This window comes from Gracilinanus agilis, chromosome 4, assembly GCF_016433145.1.
Source record: "Gracilinanus agilis isolate LMUSP501 chromosome 4, AgileGrace, whole genome shotgun sequence".
Lineage (NCBI taxonomy): Eukaryota > Metazoa > Chordata > Mammalia > Didelphimorphia > Didelphidae > Gracilinanus > Gracilinanus agilis.
The window spans coordinates 104797594-104819076 of NC_058133.1; positions in this window are offsets into that span (position 1 = coordinate 104797594).

Below are 21483 nucleotides of genomic sequence, written 5' to 3' on the forward strand. Positions count from 1 at the left end.
CCTCTCTCCCTTCCTCTTTCCTTTCTTCCATCCCTTTCCTCTCTCCCTCCCTTCCTCCTCCCCTCCCTTCCTCCCTTCTTCCTTCCCTCCCTCTTCCCTTCCTCCTTCCCTCCCTCTTCCCTTCCTCCTTCCCTCCATCCCTTTCCTCTCTCCCTCCCTTCCTCTTCCCCTCCCTTCCTCCCTTCCTCCCTTCTTCCTTCCCTCCTCCCCTCCTTTCCTTCCCTCTAATCACCAGATCTCTCTGCTTTCTATCTCTCCCCTACCTGCTCTCAAAAAGGGATCGTTTAAATGTCTATTTGGCTCTTAGGCACTCTGATGCTACTCCCAAGGGCATATTACAGTTTGGGCCTGATCACAGAATTATAGCATTAAACAATAATAAAACCAGAGGGAACCTTAGAGATCATCTATTCCAGGGGTTCATCACCTGATTTGACATCCCCTCAAAGTGTCTATTGACAGATCTCAGGACACTCAAGAAATTGGATGGGTCAGAAAAAATGGCATCTTTTCCCAATATAGTTGGTTTCCTTTATAATCCTAGGTATTTTATTTTATGCATTTAAAAACATTATTCTAAAAAATTAAAATAAAAAACCATTATTCTAGGAAGGGGGCCATAGGCATCACTAGACTGTCAAAGAATCCATGTCACACAAAAAAAAGCTAACACCCTGAATCTAGTCCAGCCATCTCCTCTTTCAGATGAGGAAACAGAAACTCTCATCTGGGAAATAACAATGATAGCAATCATTCATATTTGTATAACTCTTTTAAGCTTCTAAGGTTCTTTCCATAGACCAACCCTGTGGTACAAATATTCCCATTTTTCAGATGAGGAAGTCACACTCAACCACTCACTGTTACCACCAGTGACAATAAGGGAAAATCAAGTGCCAATCATTTCTGACAGTAGGGTGAGAGAATTTATTCACTGTTAATCAGAATCTCAAACATTAGGGCACAGGTGAGGAGGTTAGGTGAAGTCTCTCTTGGGCCCAGAATTGGACACTGGTGAGGTCACATCCTTCTCTCCCTCAGCTCTGGATCTAACAGAAACCAGTGCCACAGGTAGGAAGGAGCCCGCTCTCCTCCCTGCCCAGGCTGCCTCCAAAGAGCAGCAAAGAAACGCTGCCTAGGGACAGTAGATAAATTCTCAGTGCTTTGATGTCTCCAGCTCTGTGTTTCCTCAGTGGATACCTTCCCAGGAAAGAACAAAAGGCCTGAATTAATCACTAAGAGGCCGTCTGCTTAAAGGAGGCCAAGGTCATGGAAAACAAGCTGCGGCTGCATCTTGGATCATTTGACTTCCCAGCACCTCAGGCTCTCCTTTCATCGCTTCTCTTCTCATCGGTTTCCAGCAGAGCCAAGGGTCCTCCCGACTCCAGCAGGAACCCAGAACTAAGACAGATCCCTTCAACTCCCTGACATCTACCCCTTTAATGAAGACCCCATCTCTCCTCCCAGGGCTTAGTTCCATGGATGAACCTTATTTCTTTACAGAGAGAGGATTTCTTTCCTACACCAAGAAGAGTCAAACCCTCTCTCTTCCCGAAAGTCTGAACTGTCTGTAATAGAGATGAAGTGAGGACTTTTTAGTTTGAGAGTTTCAAACTTCACCAAGAGGGTGTTGGGTTAGATAGAAGGATGAACTTCTCAACCATGGGCCTTAGAATGGAAGGCCCAGCTAGATGAGAAGACTTGCCCAGGGGCTGCTGTGAAATGTGCCATCCTTGGAGCTTTTTAGAAAATGTGATTGGTATTTAGATGCAGACCAGCTTGGAAAGTGGCAAGGCAGACCCGGTCCTGTGTCTTAAGTCCAGATAATTTTCTCCATTACCCTAAGGATCTTTGGAAATGATCTTAGAGGCCTTGCCCTTGGCCCCAGAACTTTCTTCTTTACTGTTTTCTAAACTTGCACTGAGCTCTAACTCTTGACTGAGTTCCCATAACCCTCCTGGTCCCTAAGACTACTTGTCCCATCAGATCTAGAGATCTGTCACCCCCAATCCTTAATTACTTTTCCTCTTCCTTCTTCCTCTGCTCCTGTATCCTGGCACCTAAATCCCTCCTTTCCCAACCATATTCAAGCTATTTTGGACTTAAACAAGGATGTTTGTTTGACTAGGGAAAAGAGAATGTCAATCTGAGGGGAAAATACACCAAGATAAGGCTATTAGAATTGGCTATTAAAGAGAATTACCCAGTCCTAGACCGGCAGTGCCTCCACTTCCTAGCTAATCGAATCTCTTTTGATTCTCCAGGCCTTGTTTGGCCTCCAAGATATTCTTTAGGCTGGGTACCTGTGCCTCCCAGTCTGACTCTGAAAAACAGATAGCAGTAATTGACTTTGAACTGCACCTACAGATTTGGGATTCATCCACATGGATATTCTAAGCCAAACTCATCTGTTGGTTTAAAATCCCCAAATCCCTACCAGCCAATCAGAATCTCTTGAATCCTAGTGATTTGTTGATGTTCCAACAGCATCCCTCTTAATCTCTTTTTCACTAGATCACCGAGTCATGGAATTGCTGAGTTGAAAATTCAAAAATTGTAAGAAATTCAGAGGCCATTCTGTCCATTCAATACCCAAACAGGAACTCCTATAACTGCAAGTCATTTTTATTTGAAGGTCACTATTGAGGAGGCCCCTGGGATCTCCTGAGTCTGCCCATTATAATTTAGAGCAATTCTAATTTTAGGAATTTTTTACTTTCGTGAAGACTCCAGTTGCCTCCTTGTGTATCCACAATGAATCAAGCATTTATTAAGCACTTACTATGTGCCTTTTAGAACAAATCTAACCATTCTTCCACATAGCAGCACTTCAAAGAATTGAAGGTAGCTCCCATGCCTCTCTTGAGGTGGAAGGAGATAAAAAGAATAATCACATTCCACTGAAAACTCCTTAGCCTCCATACACAAGAATAATTCTTAAATTTCATTAAAGATGGCCCCTTTTGTCACATAGGGGACTAGACCATATGACCTCTGGAGGTTTCTTCTATTCCTAGAGTTTTGTGGTGCCTGAAGTTGACTGGGTGGAAGGATCCTCAGCACCATAAAGGTGAAAAGGACCTTTGTCCTAGGGCTACCATAACACTATGAATTGATCTTCAACATTCTGCTTCCATCTCATACAGTACTCATGGAATGAGACCAGAAGAAACCGAGTGGGGCATCCATGTTGCTCAGTGGATAGAGAGCCAGGTTTGGAGATGAGATTTAAATCTGGCCTGAGATACTTCCTAGCTGTTTTACCCTGGACAAGTCACTTAATCCCAATTGCCTAGCCCTTATTGCTCTTCTAACCTAGAACTGATACTTAGTATTGATTCTAAAACAGAAGATAAGGGGTTTTTTAAATATATATCAATTACTTTGGGAACCTCAGAGGGCTAGGCTAATAAAAAAGTTGGCACTATCTTCATCTTTACCAGTGTGAAAGGAAATTCTTGGTTCTCTTTGTCTATTCTGTTTACACTTATAAAAGGGGAATCCTTTATTCTCTTTGCCTAGTTGGAGGTAACACTTTGGTTAACAACAACTTAAGTACCTCTACTTAGTACCTCACTAGATTGTGAAGACAGGATTAACTCTCCTTTGTCTACCTTTTGATTGAATCAACATAAGCTTGAACTAAGTGGAGGAACTCACAAACCACTTAGTGAATTCACACCCTCAGAAACTCAAAGAGCCAGGAATCTGTGAACCCTTTTAATGAAAATTCACACATCCGGAAGGTGAAAAGTGGATCCCACAGACACTGCCCCCCTGGGCAGTGCTAAGCAGTTTGGAAGCTGTGATGGGCCCCTGTGAAGAGGGGAAGGGACAAGAAGCCACTATAAAAGACCCTGAATTTATGGGGCTGGGAACTCAACTTCAAGAAGAAAGTCAACTTCAAGAAGAAAGTCAACTTAAGGAAGAAAGTTGGCCTCAGGAGTCACCTTCAGCTTGAGTCATTGTCTTGACCTGCCTCTTGGAGAGAACTTGGGTGAGTGAATAACGAGCTTTCCTTTCCTGTCTTCTGGAGAAAGTTTAATTCCTGTTGAAGGTTAACAAGTTCTGGCTGAATTGAGCACCAGAGCAATATTTAGTTAGGTAGGCTGATGTCTTCTCTACTCTTTTTTATTTTTCTACCTTCACTCTTTCCACCTCTTTTGTAAATAAAAGCTATTAAAGGTCATTTTGACTTTGAGCAATAATACTTTGAATCGGCGACCACATTATTATTTGTAATTTTCATATATTTTAGTCAAATCATTAATTTTTAATCCCTACACCACTAACATCAACATCATCACTATTATAATCCTCATTATCACAATTATTACCATCATGACCATGACCATTATCATCACCATCATCACCACTGCCACCATCAACATCATTCTTTTACTCTAGTGGTTTAAAAATACACCACCACCCAAATCTCCTTCAAACAAGCCACTCATCATTTGTATCTGGTTAAGATAGCCCAACCTAAAGCAATAACTCCTTGGCTTTCCAAACCATTTCTTAACTTTGATTAGAGCTATGACTCCTGCTAAGGAGGACTGAAACATTCCTTTTTTTTTTTAAATTAAATTTTACCTTCTGTCTCAGTATCAGTTCTAAGACAGAAGAGCATCAAGGGCTAGGCAGTTAGGGTTAAGTGACTCACCCAGGGTCACAGAGTTAATAAGTGTCTGAGGGCAGATTTGACCCCAGGTCTTCCCATCTCCAAGGCTGGTGCTCTATCCACTGTGGTACCTCCCTGCCCCTATGACTAAAATATTGCAGAGTCTTAGAAAGACCATTTAACTCAGTCATCCTGGTGACTCTTTATTTCGCTTGTCAGAGAATCATAAAGCACCAAGTTCAGAAGGGACTCTCATTATGATACCAGCAAATTAGAAAGCCAACGAGACGTAATGGACAGGGGAGCCAGGCTTGGAGTCAGAAAGAAATGAGTTCAAATACTGCCGCTGACACAAACTATTTCTGTGACTGGTGAAGATACTTAACCACTCAGGATTCCAGGCTACTTTCTAAGATTGTAAATAAAACAATTGTTCTTCAGCATTCTTGAAAGTAATTTCCTGAATGAATTGCCAACACCAATGAGATCACAAGAAAGGATTTAAAAAAACAACATAGAAACTCGTGTTTCCATAGTTCTTTATGAGTTATATTATATCAGTGTGTCAAGGACCTGATTTTCATATGACTGGGACTCTCTCCATTAATGCAGATTGTGACTCATCTATATAACTTATAGTTGGAGGGTTGTCTGAGGCATAGAACTTAAGTGACTTGCCCATAGACATGGAACTAGAAAATGTCAGAGCTAGGGGCACCTGGGTGGCTCAGTGGATGGAGAGCCAGGCCTATAGATGGGAGGTCCTGGCTTCAAATCTGGCCTCAGACACTTCCTAAGCTGTATGACGGTGGGCAAGTCACTTACCTCCCATTGCCTAGCCTTTACTGGAACCAATACACAGTATTGATGGAAGGTGAGAGTTTAAAAAAAAAAGAAAGAAAGAAAAAGAAAATGTCAGAGCTATATTTGAACACAGCTCCTCACAAGCTAATAGGATCATAGATTTAGACTTCAGAAGCCATTGAGTCCAATCTCCTTATTTTACAAACTAAAGCCCAACCTAACTAAGGTTAAGAAACTTGCAAGGAAGTGTCTGAAGCAGGATTCAAACTGGGTCTTTCTGACTCCAGTTCTAACATTGTATCCCCTGTCACTCTGCCTCTCATGTTACATTGTGGTGTTTCATACATATTATCTTCTTGGATCTTCACAATTTCATGAAAAGCTACAGAATTGTAGAGTTGGAAGGGGCCTCAGTGGCTACTTGTGCCTGAATGAGAGTCTCCGCTATGATGTCCAGAAGAGGCCATCCAATCTCCATTGAGGAAGAATCCACTACTTTCCCAAGGGGCTCCCTCCACTTTGGGAAAGCTTCAGCTGCTAGTAAGTTTACCTAGGCTAGCGAGATGGTGCAGTGGATAAAGTGTTGACCTTGGAGTCTGAAGACCTGAGTTCAAAAATGACCTCAGACACTAATTGTGTGGCCCTGGACAAGTCATTTAGCCCCATTTGCCTCACTTTCCTATTTGGTAAAAAGAACTGGAGAAAGAAATGGCAAACCACTCCACCATCTCTGCCAAGAAAACCCCAAAAAGGGTCATAAAATGTTTAATATGACTGGACAATGGCAAAGTTTACCTAACAAATAAACAGGATAGGTATCATTATCTCCCTTTTACAGATGAGGAAACTGAGTTCTATATAGCTTGAGTGCCTTTCTCAAAGTCACACAATAGATTAGTGACAGAGCCATTAGGTTTCCTATCTGAGTACCTGGCAGGGCTCTGAGTCATATTTTCCTGTTTCTGTTGCTGGGCCAGCCATGTCTTTGTTCTCTCCAAGCTTTCTTCATTCCTGACTTTCTAGGCTTTCTTCCCTGTTGCTCCTACAGGTACTTTCTCTATCTTTGCCCCCTTTCAACTTCTTTTTCTGTGTTCTCTTTCTCCATTCGAATGTAAGCTCCTTGAAAGTAAGGATAGTGTTTCTTTCTGCTTGTATTTGTATTGTCACTGCTTAGCGCCATGGCTGGCACAAAGTAAGTCCTTAATAAATGATGTTAGAGCAAATCCACTCCCTTTCCCCACTCAACCCGGAATGGGCAAATAGAAATCTCTTCTCTCAAAAGAAATTCTATTCCTTCGAGATAAACTACTTAGAAAAACAAGACCCAAGGGTCAAAATTAGAAATTCAGCTAGAACTTGGGTCTCCAGTATCCCAATCTAGTATTCTGCCCAATAGCCAATATGCTCTAATTTAAAAAAATTTTTTTAATTTAAATTTGAAATTTGAAAATTTAAAAAACACTCTTACCTTCTGCCTTATCAATTTTGAGACAGAAGAGTGGTGAGGGACAGCCAACTGAGGTTAAATGATTTGCCTAGGGTCATACAGCTAAAAAGTATCTCAGGCCAAATTTGAACCTAAGTCCTCCTGAATCCAGGCCTGGTGCTCTATCCACTGTACTACCCAGCTATCCCTCATAGTCTCTTTTTCTTTTTTTAAAATCCCAACCTTCCATCTTAGAATCAATCCTGTGTATTGGTTCTAAGGCATAAGGGCAGTAAGGGCTAGGCAATGGAGACGAAGTGACTTGCCCAGGGTCACACAGCTGGGAAGTGTCTGAAGCCAGATTTGAAGCCAGGACCTCCCATCTATAGGCCTGGCTCTCCATCCACTGAGCCACCCAGCTGCTCTACCTCAATAGTCTCTTTAAGAAGTTTGAATAGAGAAAGGAAATGTAGAGGTCACTGGTTGATATGCAAAAATAGAATGTCTGGATGGTCTTCACCAAGTGAACTTCTCTCTGAGCTTCTTGTTAAACCAGCACTTAGGATACTTTTGAGATCTCTAGATAAAAAAAATGCTGGTGGGTCAAGAAAGCCAAAGAGTGGCCTTGAGTCTAAGCTCTGGGATTTTTACTATAATCCTCCCTTTCTCTCCATCCTCTCCCTTCTTCCACTTTCCCCAGGTGATCTTGCAGGCTCCGGCATCCTGCAGATTGTTGGCTTTGAGGATCGTGCATTTACAGCACTGCAATCAGTGCTGTTGGCTCTTGTTAAGAAGCTGGAATAGTCCCAGCCAGTTGGCAGAGTAGACTCTGATGATAACATAGCCAGGAAGGTGATTACAACCCCTGGCCATCCCACATCCTCTGACCTGAGGCTTTTTTGTTTGTTTGTTTATCAACCACTCAGCACCCTTAAAAATAATCCTTTCCATTTTAGAATCAATACCAAGTATTGGTTCCAAGGCAGAAGAGTGGTAAGGGCTAGGTAATGAGGGTTGAGTGACTTGCTCAGGGTCACACAGGTAGGAAGCAACTGCGGTCACACTTGAACCCAGGAGATCCCATCTCCACTGGCCACCTAACTGCCCCTATCCAGCACCTTTTTAATAAATTCTAACCAAGGTAGGTGAGACATCAAGAGGAAAATGAAGAGAGAAAAAAGAAGAAAATGAATGAAAAAGCAGAAAAGAAGGGAAAGACAAGGAAGAGAAAATGAGCAGAATGGAAGAAGAATAGGGCATGGAGAAGAGAAAAGAAAAGTAGAGGAAGAAGGGAATGGGGATAGATGAAGAAAAAAAAGAAAAATAAGAGACAATCAAAAGAGGAAAAGGAACAGCTAAGTATCATAGAGGATAGAGTGCTGAAAAAGTCCTGAATTTGAATCCTATCTCAGAGACCTACTAGCTCTGTAGCCCTGGGCAAGTCACTTAATTTCTCCCAGCCACAGCTTTCTCATCTGCCAAATGGGGATAATAGCCCTTTCCAAGGTTGTTGTGAGGGTTGCATGAGATAACTATGGAAAACACTCTCCAAACTTTAGAGTGATATATATATATATATACATATATATATATATGAGCTATTATTTTTATTATCATAGATTTAGATTTGAAAGGGACCAAGTACAACCCCCTAATTTTATAGATGAGAAAACTGAGACCTAAAGAGATTAAGTGGCTTGGCCAAAGTTACACAGAGAGTAAGCAATAGAGTCAGAACTTGAACCCAAGTTTTCTGACTCCAAACCCAGAAAGCTTTCTTCTTCACTGAATTACCAGACCTAAAGACTAGTAAAGGGAGAGATGATAAGGAAAGGAGGTGGGGATAGAAAAATAAGGAGACATCTCTGTGTAAGTATGGACTCTGATTTCACAGGTTGAAAACATCCTCAGAATGCCTGCTAAAACATTTCCGGTAGGGCAGCAGACAATAGAAGAAAGGTTTCTATGAGTATTTATGTGTTCTCTTTCTCCATTAGAATATAAGCTCCTTGAGGGCAGGGGTAGCCTGGATAGTTTCTTTCTGCTTGTATTTGTATTTTCATTGCTTAGCACAGTGCCTGGCATGCACACAGGAAGTCCTTAATAAATGATTGTTAGAGCAACCTCACCCCCTCCCCAAATGGACAAGTAGGACTCTCTTCTTTCAAATTCCTTCAATGGAGATAGACTAGTTAGAGAACAAGACCCAAGGTCAAAGTTACAAATTCAGCTTGAACTTAGGTCTCCAGAATTCCAGTCTCCTATTTTGTCCAATAAAGGAGACACTCTAACCTTCTCTTGGTTGTTTAGTCACGCTGATTCTAAAGATGAATTTCCTTCCAGAGTCAGTCCTTCTGCCCATAGCTGAGAACCTACCCTGGAGAATAGAGTTATCTCAATCCTAATAATTTAACAAACATTTTTTAGCATCCACTATGTGGCTGGCATAGAGGATACAGAACAACCATACAAAAGTGCCTGCTTCAGGGAGCTTTATCCTATTGGAGGTGACAATATGTACATATAAAAGTCTATACAAAATATATATGAAATAAATACAAAATAATTTGGAGAGAGGCCATGGCAGCTGTAGGAATCAAGGAAGGATGCATATAGAAGATAGGGCTTAAGCTTAGCTTTGAAGGAAAATAGATACTAGTCTAAGAGGAAGAGATGAGGAAAGATTACATCCTAAGCACTAGAGGACAGCCAACAAAAAAAGGCATGGAGAAAAGAGATGGAATATCATATGGGGGGAATGGCAAGAAGACCAGGACCATAAAGTAGTCAAACCATCAAATGATCTTTATTTATTTTTTAAAACTCTTACCTTGTGTCTTAGAATCAATACCATGTATTGATTTCAAGGCAGGATAATAGTAAGGCCAGGTAATGGAGGTTAAGTGATTTGCCCAGGGCCACACAACTGGGAAGTGTCTGAAGTCAGATTTGAATCTAGGACCTCTTGTCTCTAAGCTTGGCTCTCAATCCACTGAGCCACCTAACTGCCCCCTCAAGTGATTTTTCTGAGGACTAAGGACAAAGTGAAGGTCAGAATCTAACTCGAAGCCATAAAGGGAGTTAGTGGCAAAATCAAGATATGAATCCCAATTAAATTTTCATTTGCCAGAAAAATCTTTGAATCTCCAAATTAGTACCAGGAAAATGGGCTTTATATAATACCTCAATGGGCATTATAGAAAAAGCAGTTTACTATGATAGAAAAAGAAGCAGTGATCTTGGAGGCAGAAGAATCAGATTCAGATTTGAGCTCTGCGATTTATTGATGGTATGATTTAGGACAGGTTGTTTTGTCTTTCTGAGTCTTAGTCTATCATATGTAAAAGTGGGATAATAATACTGGTACCACCTATTTCATGTGAATATCATAAGAGAAACACAACAAAATTGCAGGCTTTTAATTTATTATAAAGGATTCAATAACAGAGACTTGTGTGAGAAGCAAAGCCTGCCTTTTCCTTTTCAAAGCTATCCCTACCTCATTTGATTCTCAAACCAGCTCCAGTAAGCCAGGCTTCTTTCTTCCCACTTTTTAGATGATTACAACTGAGGTCCTAATATAAAGGACCTTAGATCTAAAACTACATGAGATTTCAGAAGCCATCTAGTACAATCTCCTCATTTTATAGATGAAGAAACTGAAACCCAGGGAAATTAAGTGACTCATCTAAAGTTACATAGCTAGTAAACATCAGTGGAAGGGTAGACATGACCAAAGTCATATGAGGAGGTAGTGACTGATCTTGGGGCCTAGAGCCTAGGTGCCCTCTTTATAGAAACCCCAATAAAACCACATGGTGTTCATTAGAGTCCTTAGCCTAGCTAAGCTCTCTCAGACCCTTCTCTCTCTCTCTCTCTCTCTCTCTCTCTCTCTCTCTCTCTCTCTCTTTCTCTCTGTCTGTCTCTCTAATTCATATAACATCATAATATTTCCTAGGACCAAAGCTAGAAGGGATTGTACAATCCATGAGATCTTAACCTTTTTTTGTAGTACAGATACCTTTGACAGTCTAAAGCTTATGGACCTCTTCTCAAAATAATGTTTTTAAATGCATAAATAAAACACAAGGGATGACAAAGGAAGCCAAATATATTAAAATAGTTATGAAAATATTCAAAAAAATTCACAAATCCCAGCTTACAAACCCCAGATCTGGTCCAATGCCTTCTTTTTATAGGTTAGGAAACCATGTCAATGAAATCATTTGCCCAAGGCTACAAAGCCAGTCAGAGTCAGTACTAGCCAATCCCTACTCACTGAGCATCTATTATATGTGAGGTTCAATCATCCCAGATGCTTCATCTTTGCTGGCAAAGTAGAATAAAGACTGAGCTGGTAGGTAGGCATCCTGGGTCTGAATCTTTGCTTACTCACTAGCTCCTAGTGTGATCCTGGGTAAATTCCTCCCTCTCTGAGTTTGAGTTTCCTTATCTATAAATGAGGTCGGACTAGATCATTGGGCCTTTTTTTAACTCTTATCTTCCATACCTTTAATACTGTGTATTGATTCCAATACAGAAGAGTAGTAAAGGCTAGGCAATAGGGGTTAAGTGACTTGTCTAGGGTCACACAGTTGGGAAGTGTCTGAAGTCAAATTTGAACCCAGGACCTCCCATCTCTGGGCCTGGCTCTCAATCCACTGAACTATCTAGCTGCCCCCTAGATTGTTGGTTTTTAACCTGGGGCCATGAAATTGGTTTTCAAAAATATATATTTTGATAACTATTTCACTACCTTTTATTTCCTTTGCATTTTTACGTATTTTATTTCATGCATTGACAAACATTCCCAGAAGGAATCTATTCGCTTCATCAGACCTCCCAAAAAGGTCTATGACACAAAAAAAGATTAAGAGCCACTGGAAAGATCCAGCCTTTCTAAAGCTAACATGCAAGGGAGGAGTCTATTTACTTCCATGGGCCATGTTCTTTGGAAGCCAAAAGAGCTTATGGGTTTTGCTTAAGATCAAGTGTGGGAGTAGGTACATAACCCAAGCCCTGCAGCAGTGTGTTTGGGGGGGGTTAGAGGGAGTGGAGAAGAGGTGGACAGTTCGCAATCTGTCCTGAACCAGCTTGCTGCCCTTAAGTAGAAAACCTGTGCCAAGAAATTGGAAAGAAAGATGGACTGAGCTACTAAGCCAGTGGAGATCAGCCTGGCCCTGCTGTGACCTACAGCTTTGGAGAGAGACTTTCCTGCCAGAGTCATTTGGGCCGGTAGTGGCAGTCTCTCTCTCTGGCCAGGAGGGTTGGTTGGTCAGAAGCCAGCTGGAAGGGCCCATCCTTCTCTCCCCACCCCCACCCCGGTCAGATGATCCCCACTTGACTGAGTCTTCCTCAGCCTGCCAAAGAGAGGGTCTGGACAGGTCATTCTCATTGGCCTCCCGAGCCAGCAGCAGAGAGATGGCCTATACTGTTGACCTTGGGATCAAATCTGAATCCTGTTGTTGCAAGGGTGACCTCTGGGAAGTTATCTCTGCTCATCCTTCCATGACGGGCTACTAACCTGGCTTACTGAGAGGATATTAATGAATCCAGGGCACTAAAGAACCCCATATGTTCTCGCCTAGAAGGATGGCTACTTCAGGTTCTAAACATGACCAATTCTGAAAGTCGACATTTGTTTTTCTTTGCAATGTATCCTAAACCCTTCCTGCTGCAACAAAATCTCATTTTTCTTCTAGCAGGGCATCTCTACCTTTCTTTAGAGCCAGGAGTTCTCAACCTGAGGTCGGCGAGCTTGCTTTTTGAAAATATGTTGACGATTGTATTTCCATATCATTACTTGCATTTGTAATCTGCCGTGTATTACTTTATGCACTGAAAAACACCATTCGGAGAAGGAGTTCATAGGCTTCACCAGACTGCTACAGGAGTCTAGGACACAAAGAAAGTGAAGCACCTTTAGTCCAGGGCTCCCCAAATAACCACTCACTAACTTGATAAAGCTCAATTCTAAGAGCAAATGCATTACACATAAAACCTGGCAAGGCAGCAGCTGCCAAATCAAGGTTGCAGCCATGGGTTCAAGATTTTGATTCATCCAAAGAAGGGCTCCCAGCCCCTCCTCCCACAGTCTTCGATTCAGGGAACAACAGAGGAGGCAAGAGGCACAGAAGAAAAATGAACAGATAAGTAAACAAAGGCAGTGAGAATTATTCACAAATACTCCTGGCCCTCTAAGGCCTCTTTCCACATCTCTCCCTCCACTCTGGGGCCCAGATAAGGAAGCAGCCTTTTCTTAGAGCTCATGCCCTCTGTCCCATGCTGCCTCTCTCAATGGGCCATCTGCTCCCAGGATTTTACAAATGCATCTAAAGACCCATCTCTCCCAGGAGATGGAAGCCAGAGAGACGTCAGCCTCAAACAATACATGGAAATTTATTGGGGATTTGAGGCCCTGGGAAGAATAGCAGGCAAAATTGGTTTTGGTGCTCTCTGAGATACAAAGGGTTACTTAATGCAGCAGTGAGTAGGTCTCCTTTAGAAGTCAAACAAGGCACACGCTGCCATCCTGCGTCCTTTTCACACTCAGCTCTTTCCCTAAGCCCCAAACTCAAATTTATTTCCCATCCTTTCACTCTAGGCAAATATTGATTTTCCTTCACTCCCTGATGCCAATGGAACAGAAACCAATGTGCCTGTCTATTGTCTACTTCCTCTCAAGGGACCATCCAAGCTGTCAAGCCAATAGCCCAGGAAGGTTCCTGGTTAAGATGGGAGAATAAAAGAACATGCATGGAGAACCTGAATCCTGTGAAGCCTCTGAATTAGATGTATTCACTTTGGGTTGGTTTTTAAGACTATTCGTCAAGTGCATCCAGATTTTCTCATTAAATCTGGTAGCTTCATGAGGATGCATGATTCAAGCAAGACCCCATGGCAGCATGGAAAGAGCACTAGAGGAGGTGCCAGAAGGCCTGAGCTCTTGCAGAGGTTTTGTTTACATTCAAAACCCTTCACCACCTACCAACCTCCTCCAGCCTTCTTACACTTTTGCCTCCTAGCTATTCTGCCCAAGGTAGAACCAAGACACTCCATCTCTCAGCTCCCAGAAAATTTTCTGTGACTGTGTCTCATGCCTGGAATGCTCTATCTCTTCATCTCCACCTGCTGGTTTCACTGGTCTTCCAATCTCAACTAGAATCCCACCTTCTACAGGAAGTCTGGGCCAATCCTTAACTCCAGTGCTTTCCCTTTGTTATTAATCCCCTATTTATCCAAGACATCTCTTGTTTATACATATTTGTTTATTTGTTGTCTACCTCCTTAGATTGTGAGCTCCTTGAGGGCAGGGATTGTATTTTGCCTAGAGCTTAGTACAGGGCCCAGCACATAGTAGGTGCTTAATAATTGCTTATTGACTGCTTGAAATGAGCTCTATGACCTTGGTAGAGACCTGCCACCTCTCTGAACCTCAGGATCTTCATCTATACAATTAGGTTTTATTAAAAAGTTTCATTTTCTATAGAGAGTGGAAGTTGGAATAGATTGATCTCTAAGTCCCTTCTTGCCTAAATCCCATGACTTTATGACTAATTGCATAGCTTTCATTGAGCTTTTTATAAAACACTTATCTTCTATGTTAGGATAGATACTAAGTATAGATTCCAAGGAAGAGCAGTCATAGCTAGGCAATTGGGGCTAAGGGTCTTGCCCAGGGTCACACAGAGAGGAAGTGTTGGAGGTCAGATTTGAGTCTAGGACTTCCCTTCTCCAGGCCATTGAGCTACCTAGCTGAGCTACTCCACTGAGCTTCAATGATATTAAATGGAGTGAAGTTTTCTTGCTCTATGTGGCTAAGATTGAACCAAGTTGGGCTCTGGTCTCAAGAGGATGTTTGTTTGGCAAAGACTTGTCATTGCCCATTCTCTGTGCCAGCCTAGACTCTTCAACATTACCTAGAGGTGCCCTGAAGAGGCTGTCAGGTTGAACCCTCAAATTTTGTTGAAATATCAGCTGGCAATTTTCCCCAAAATGCTTTAGAATTGTTGGGACCTGGGAGAGATCTAGTCTAAACTTCTCATTTTAAAGAGGTAGAGACTGAGGTTCAGAAAGAATTGACTTCTCCAAGGTCACAGCTGGGTAGTGAAAGCCAGCTGGTTGGCTGGAAGCCTCATTCCCAGGATACTTTCCACTATATCAGATTTTCTCTAGACCTTGACAACCAAGCATTGATGTTAGAGAGAGAGCTGGGAGTGTTGCCTGCTGGGATGATCTGCCAGGGGCAGCTGAGGACTAAAGTGCCTGGGGTTTGGGGGTCCCATTTACACTTCTAACCTTCACCTTGATTTGTGACCTTGAATTATATCTCTCTGGAATCCCAAAACTTCATATCCAATCTCAGGGCAGCAGCTCTCTTGTGAGATCCTTATTCCATGGTAGATGGGAAAGGAAAGAAGATGGTTTAGCCTCACTTTGAATTTTAAACCCTATTACTTCTCTATTTCTCCCTAACCACCTTAAAATCATAAGGGAACTTGGAAATCATATAATCCACCCTCCTCATTTTACAGGTAAGGAAACTGAGGCCCGGGGAAGAGAAGGAACTTGTCAAAGATCACTCAAAGAAATAGTAGATAAACTGGACCCAGGTCTCCCAACTCCTAGGACAGTGGTCTTACTACTATAGCATCCTTCTCTTCCCTTTACTATTTCTTTTATAATTATAAGAAACCATTCTAGCCTCTAAACTCCAACTCAGAAGCACAGGATTAGATATCATAACTGAAAAAAGGAGCAAGTAGGTGACTCAGTGGATAGAGAACCAGGTCTGGAGACAGGAAATCCTGCATTCAAATCTGGCCTCAGACATGTCCTAGCTGTGTGACCCTGGGGCAAGTCTCTTAACCCCCATTGCCTAGCCCTTACTGTTCTTCTGCCTTGGAACTGATATTTAGTATCAATTCTAAGGCTTAAAAATATTTCTTAAAGAACTCAATAGAGCCTTAAAGGTCATCCATTTTCCTCTTTCATTTTTCATATGAGGAAACAAGTCTATAGGTAAAATTACTTGCTCAAGGACACATCGTTAGTAAGTAGTAGAGGTTGAATTCAAACACAGATCTTCTTACTTGAAGTCTAATGTTCTTTCTGTTGCATGAGTCATAGGATGTCAGAGACAGCACGGATTGACAGTAGCCACCTAGTCTCACCTATACCTATGAAAGAATCCCCTCTACAAAATTTCAGACAACTGGTCATCCTCCCTTTGTTTGATCACCTTTATTGAGGGAGAAGTGATGGTACTACCTCATGCATTATCGGGGCAAAACCCAATTCCCTGGTTGACCCAGCATCAAAATTCTAACAGATTCATTCATTTATTCAAGAAACATTTCTTAAATGTCAACTTCGAATAGAGCACTGTCCATAGGAGCTAGGCTAAAAAAAGTTCAGAAAAGATATGGTGCCTCCCCTAGATGCAGCTAGGTGGCACAATAGATCAAAAGCACTGGACCTAGCTAGAGTCAGGAAGACCTGAGTTCAAGTCCTACCCCAGACACTTACTAGCTGTGTGATCATGAGTAAGTTACCTAACCTTAGTCTGCCTCAGTTTCCTCAACTGTAAAATGAATATAACAGTACCTACCTCCAAGGGTTGTTATGAAGATAAATGATAGACTATTTTTAAAGCACTTAGCACAGTGCTTACCAAAGAGTAGTGCTTATAATAAATGCTTATTCCCTTCTTTCTCTCATATGAGGAATCTATAGTAAGGGGCATTAGATACAAATACAGATAATTTTAACCCTCATTATATAAATGTATAAAGCAAAGGGACAAAAAATTGCTATGTGCCTCTGGTTCCAGTTTCTAGCCTGGGCAAAGTTCTTTGATGTATAACCATTGAGCAGAGCTTGCAGAGGAATGAGATTTCTATAGATCCATGAAATCAGGAGAGGGAGTTTACAAGCAGGACAAGGATAGAGCTGATCCTTCCTCTTCTTTTGCCCTAATTACTGGGAAAGTTTAGGTTCCGATGAAGGTCACTGATGGGGAAAACATGAACATTCTCTTGGAACCACTTTTCATGGATATTTGGACCTTAAGAGAGTTCATGCTCTAGACCTATGCCATGAAGAAGACAGAGAAAGAGCTGAAAGTCACAGTGAGTTTCAAGCTGAGCATCTTCTCTGTACAATAAGCTGTCAGGAATCCTATTGGGGATAACCCTTGCCCTTCAATGACCCAGATGGTAGAAAAAAACTAAAGAATAAACTCATCCTTCCTGTAGTGCGGAAGGAAAAACTAAGAGACAGAGAAGAAAGACAGAAAGAAGGAGCTGGAGCAGGGTCAAGGGACTGTAGAAACCACCCAGGAGAGTTGGCTTCTTAATAGGATCCCCCATCATGCCTCTCCTTGGGAGTTGTGGGTCACTGTCACTTTTAAGCCAAAGGTATGGGAGTAGCCCTATAGACCAGTGAGTTTTAGGGCACCTTCCTAGGGGACCCTAGCAAATCTGCCTTTTCTCTCTAGTCCCTATCCCACCAATACTTCAATCTCTTTTATTCAAAATGGCAGCAATAGTACCCAGAGACTTAAGCCCCTAGCATTAGTGTTAGAAGGGGCTTTAGAGATCATGTACCACAATCCCTTCATCTTATCTTCACCTATACATAGCAGGTAGTTAATAAATGGTTGCTGTTGAGTTACAGGGAAGGAGACTAAGAAAGGGACTTGTCCAAGGTCAAATAGCAAACAGTAGAGCCAGGACTCCTCATTCCTAATCCTGAGAAACCAGGTCTCCTCACTCCTAATCCTGAGAAAGTGAGCAGGAAAAGGAGACAGAGGCATCTCCTGCAGAGACATCATGAAGGGGTTCTTCCTAGCTGAGTTTGGATTGATCTACAACCAAATCTCTGGGCTTCTCAAGGGTTCAGAACTCACAATGCTTTCAAGCTTAGGACTTCATTGCCCATTTCCACTGCCCACTCCCTTCCCCACAAACCCTCTGAGCATGGTAGAGTTGGAATGAGCTTCACATCATATTGAGGCTCAGAGAGGTGACACGTCTTACCCAAGGTCACACAGCATAATGGGCGAAATCCAAGTCCAGCTGCCGCTCACCACCCCCGACCCAGGGCTCTAAATATTCAGTCAAATTCCCATCCATTCTTTTTGTAGGGTGGGCAGTGGTACCTAGAGCTCTTGCAGCCTTTAATCTCCTAGCTGCACTCGCTCTAGTCTGGGAAAGTTCCGTGCCTGTGGAGGAGGGGAACTGTCGGCCGCAGTGGCTGGACTCCTGGGCAAGCGCTGGTGGGAAATAGAGGAGGGGGTGGAGGGCAGCCCCAAATCAGACTATCAGTGTACAAGGAATGCATACTCTAGACAAGCAGTATGATCCGTAGCTATCTCCCTCTTGGCACCCAGTCCTTCTCCCTGGAGTGTCCAGCCAGGCTTCTAGCTCACTTAGAATAGGTGGTGCCCTGGAGACCCCTGTGGGGGGTAGAGCCTGGTCTCTTGGCTCCTGGACGCACCCTTCCACCTCCTTATTTTGCTACCCGCCCTCCTTCTCCTTCTCAGGTGTGGGGGGTGGGGTGAGGGCGCAACGCCCCGATATACCTTCCTATCCCACTCTTCTTTCAAATCCCCACCCCGCTACACACACACACACACACACACACACACACACACACACACACACACACGAGCCTCCAGAGCTAACCACAAGAGAAAGGAACTATCCAGGCTAATTCATGTTACTTTCACTGGGATTATCTGGGCAATTCTCAGGTAAGTAGATTTTTGTTTCTGAGGTTGGAGATGGGGGTGGGAGAGGGCATGGATTGCTGTAAAACTGGCTCTGTCCTGCACTTTGTTTCTGACTGGAAATGCCCTGAATATGCATGGAGTTTACTTAACCCTCTGCGCCCCACTCCCTGGGCTCATCTACTATCTACCGCGTGTCAGAGGAAAGATTGGGGGGCGGGGAGGGGGAGCGGCACGATTTAGCTCCGGGCAGGGAGTCCCCTTCTGTGTTCCCGCCCCGTCTCCTCATCAGCCTGCTGCCCGGGGATCCCTCTCTCTTACCAGAACAGCACCACAGTGCCGGATGAGGGGAGAAGGGGATGGCTGCTGTCCGAGGTTCCGGAGGCACTGCGCCTCTCTGCCCTGGTCCCGCAGGTCCCGAGCGGTTGATGCTTTCTTCGATGTCCCTGTTTTTTTCCTTTCCGTGTATGATTTTCTCTCTCTCTCTCTCTCTCTCTCTCTCTCTCTCTCTCTCTCTCTCTCTCTCTCTCTCTCTCTCTCTCTCTCTCTCTCTCCTCTCTCCTCTCTCCTCTCTCTGCAGTAGTAAAAACCCGATCCTGTTTCCCCTGTTTGACAATTGAGATGCTCCTCACATCTTCCTGCACACAGCGCGCCTGCCCCTCCGAGGGTAATCCCTGGAAACCGAGATGCGACGCCCCGCTTCTCGGCTATCCCCTGGGCTGGGCCAACCAGCTCCCTGCCCCTCCTCTTTTCCCCCTGACAGCCCTGATGAAGAGCCAGCTGGGGACCAGGGGGGCTAAGGGGGGAAGTGTGGGAAGGGAGGAGAGAAGGTGAGTTTACTGGGGGGAAAGGGGTTAAACTAGACAGCTTAGGTTGAACTGCTGGGGGGAGGAAGCCCTAAACCTCTAGTCTACTTTGGGACCTCAAATGGTCGGCAAACTCCCCTCCCTTCTTCGGTTTTGCAGAGGTATCGTTCTGCTTCAGTGCCATCCTGCGACACTCCCTTCCTCCCCCCACCCCCCTGCCAGAGACTTGTTTTATGTTCATCTCTTGCTTAAGGATTGGACAGACTTCTTGGAGGAACAGGAGATGGGTCAAATGGAGGGGGGTTCCCTGCATTAATGAATTTTCATGGGGGGGGGTAGTTTCACTCCATGAGATATGAGGGGTCTTTAGAGGGGATGAGAACGAGGAAAAAAAGGAATAAGAGAAATGGAAGCAGAGACCAACAGAGAGAAGCAGAGAAAGACAGAGAGACAGACAGACAGACAGAAATAGGATTGGAAGAGACTAAGTTCTCTAGAAAAAAGAAACTAAAATGAAGAAGCAGACTATAAGTTACTCTTACTAACAGCTCATATTTCTAAAACTCTAAGGTTTATGAAGCACTTTCCTTACCACAACCCCTGTGAAGTAGGTAATGCAGATATTATTGTCCCCATTTTATGGAGGAATTAAATTCCAAGACTATACAACTAGAGAGGGCAGGATAATGCCATGGGAGGAATATGAGATTTGAAGCCAAAGGACCTAGGTTGGAATCCTTTCTCCTTAGACACTTGCTACCTGTGTGATCTTAAGCAAATCACCTACTTTCTCTGGTTCCTCATGTGCAAAATGACAGGACTAGATTAGATGGTTTCTAGGAACCCTTCTGGCTCTAAAACTAGGAAGTCATAAACACAGGTCTCCTGAACCCAGCTCTAGTGGCTTTCCCATTGATGTGCCCATTTAAACAGCCTATACATAATTACTAGTATGAGTAAGAGCCCAGATTTAAAGCTAAGTGTCCTGATTCCAAGTTCCACTGTGTCTTAGTTACCAGAAAAAGGTCAGGGACTTTATGTAAAACTTGACCATTACCCCCAAATGGTCCAGGGCACAGAGGAAATCTTAATGACAGCTTGGAGAAGACAAAAGAGGAAGTGGTCACCCAAGCAGGAGAACAGCAGAAAGTCCTGAATCTGCTGCTAACTAGCTCTGTAACCCTGAACAAATTATTTGATCTCATTGACCCTCAATACCTTTTTCTATGAGGTAAGGACAATACTATCTGTACTACCTAATCTTCAGACATTTCTCAGACTTTGGTTTTCGCAACTGCAAAAACGGATGGGGAAGTATCCATCAAATACTCAGGCAAAAGTTTAAAGAGTTAACTTCCTATAGGCAGAGGATAGGATTAGGTCATCCTGGGAAGATGTCTACCAGGGCTGAGACCTCTGAATCCCAGCCTGAACATTTGAGAGTGACCTTGACCAAGTCACTTAATTTCTTTGGCTTTTCATCATTAAAATGAGAGTATTGAACTCAGTGGTCTCTAAAGATCCCCTGCAGCTCTTAAATTCTCATCTTGTGATTTTATGAGGGAGGTTTGCATTTCCCATATTTTCCAAGGAAGTTAACCATCATTTCTCAGAGAAATATAAAAGAAAAGTTGAATAACTGCTTGAAATGAGCCCAATTAGGTTTATGTCAATATCAGAATAGGGAACCTGATAACTCCCCCCAACCCCTAGTGCCCTTGAAACCATGTGTCCAGAGCAATTGGGCTGGTTTCTGGCTGTCAAGGCACTACAGAGGAAAAAGCCTTCCATAGTCTTTTCTTGGACTCACAACAAGGTCAGCTTCAGCCCAAAAGTGGGGTTCTTTTCTCCCTCCAGGTCAGTTTTCTTTCTCCTGCCTCCCTGAAGTCCCTTAATGTGGGTCCTGCTTAGTCATCCAGTTCCATCCCCTTCTGCACCGCATCTCCCACCACCCTCCCCACCCCCATATGAGCTCCATGACTTATCCAGGTTCCCTATCCTACTCAGTAGAGAGGGGGCTGGATGGTGATTTCACTCTCCACTGCATTTTAGACTTCTTTTTCTTCTTATATAAATTACATTGTATATTAAA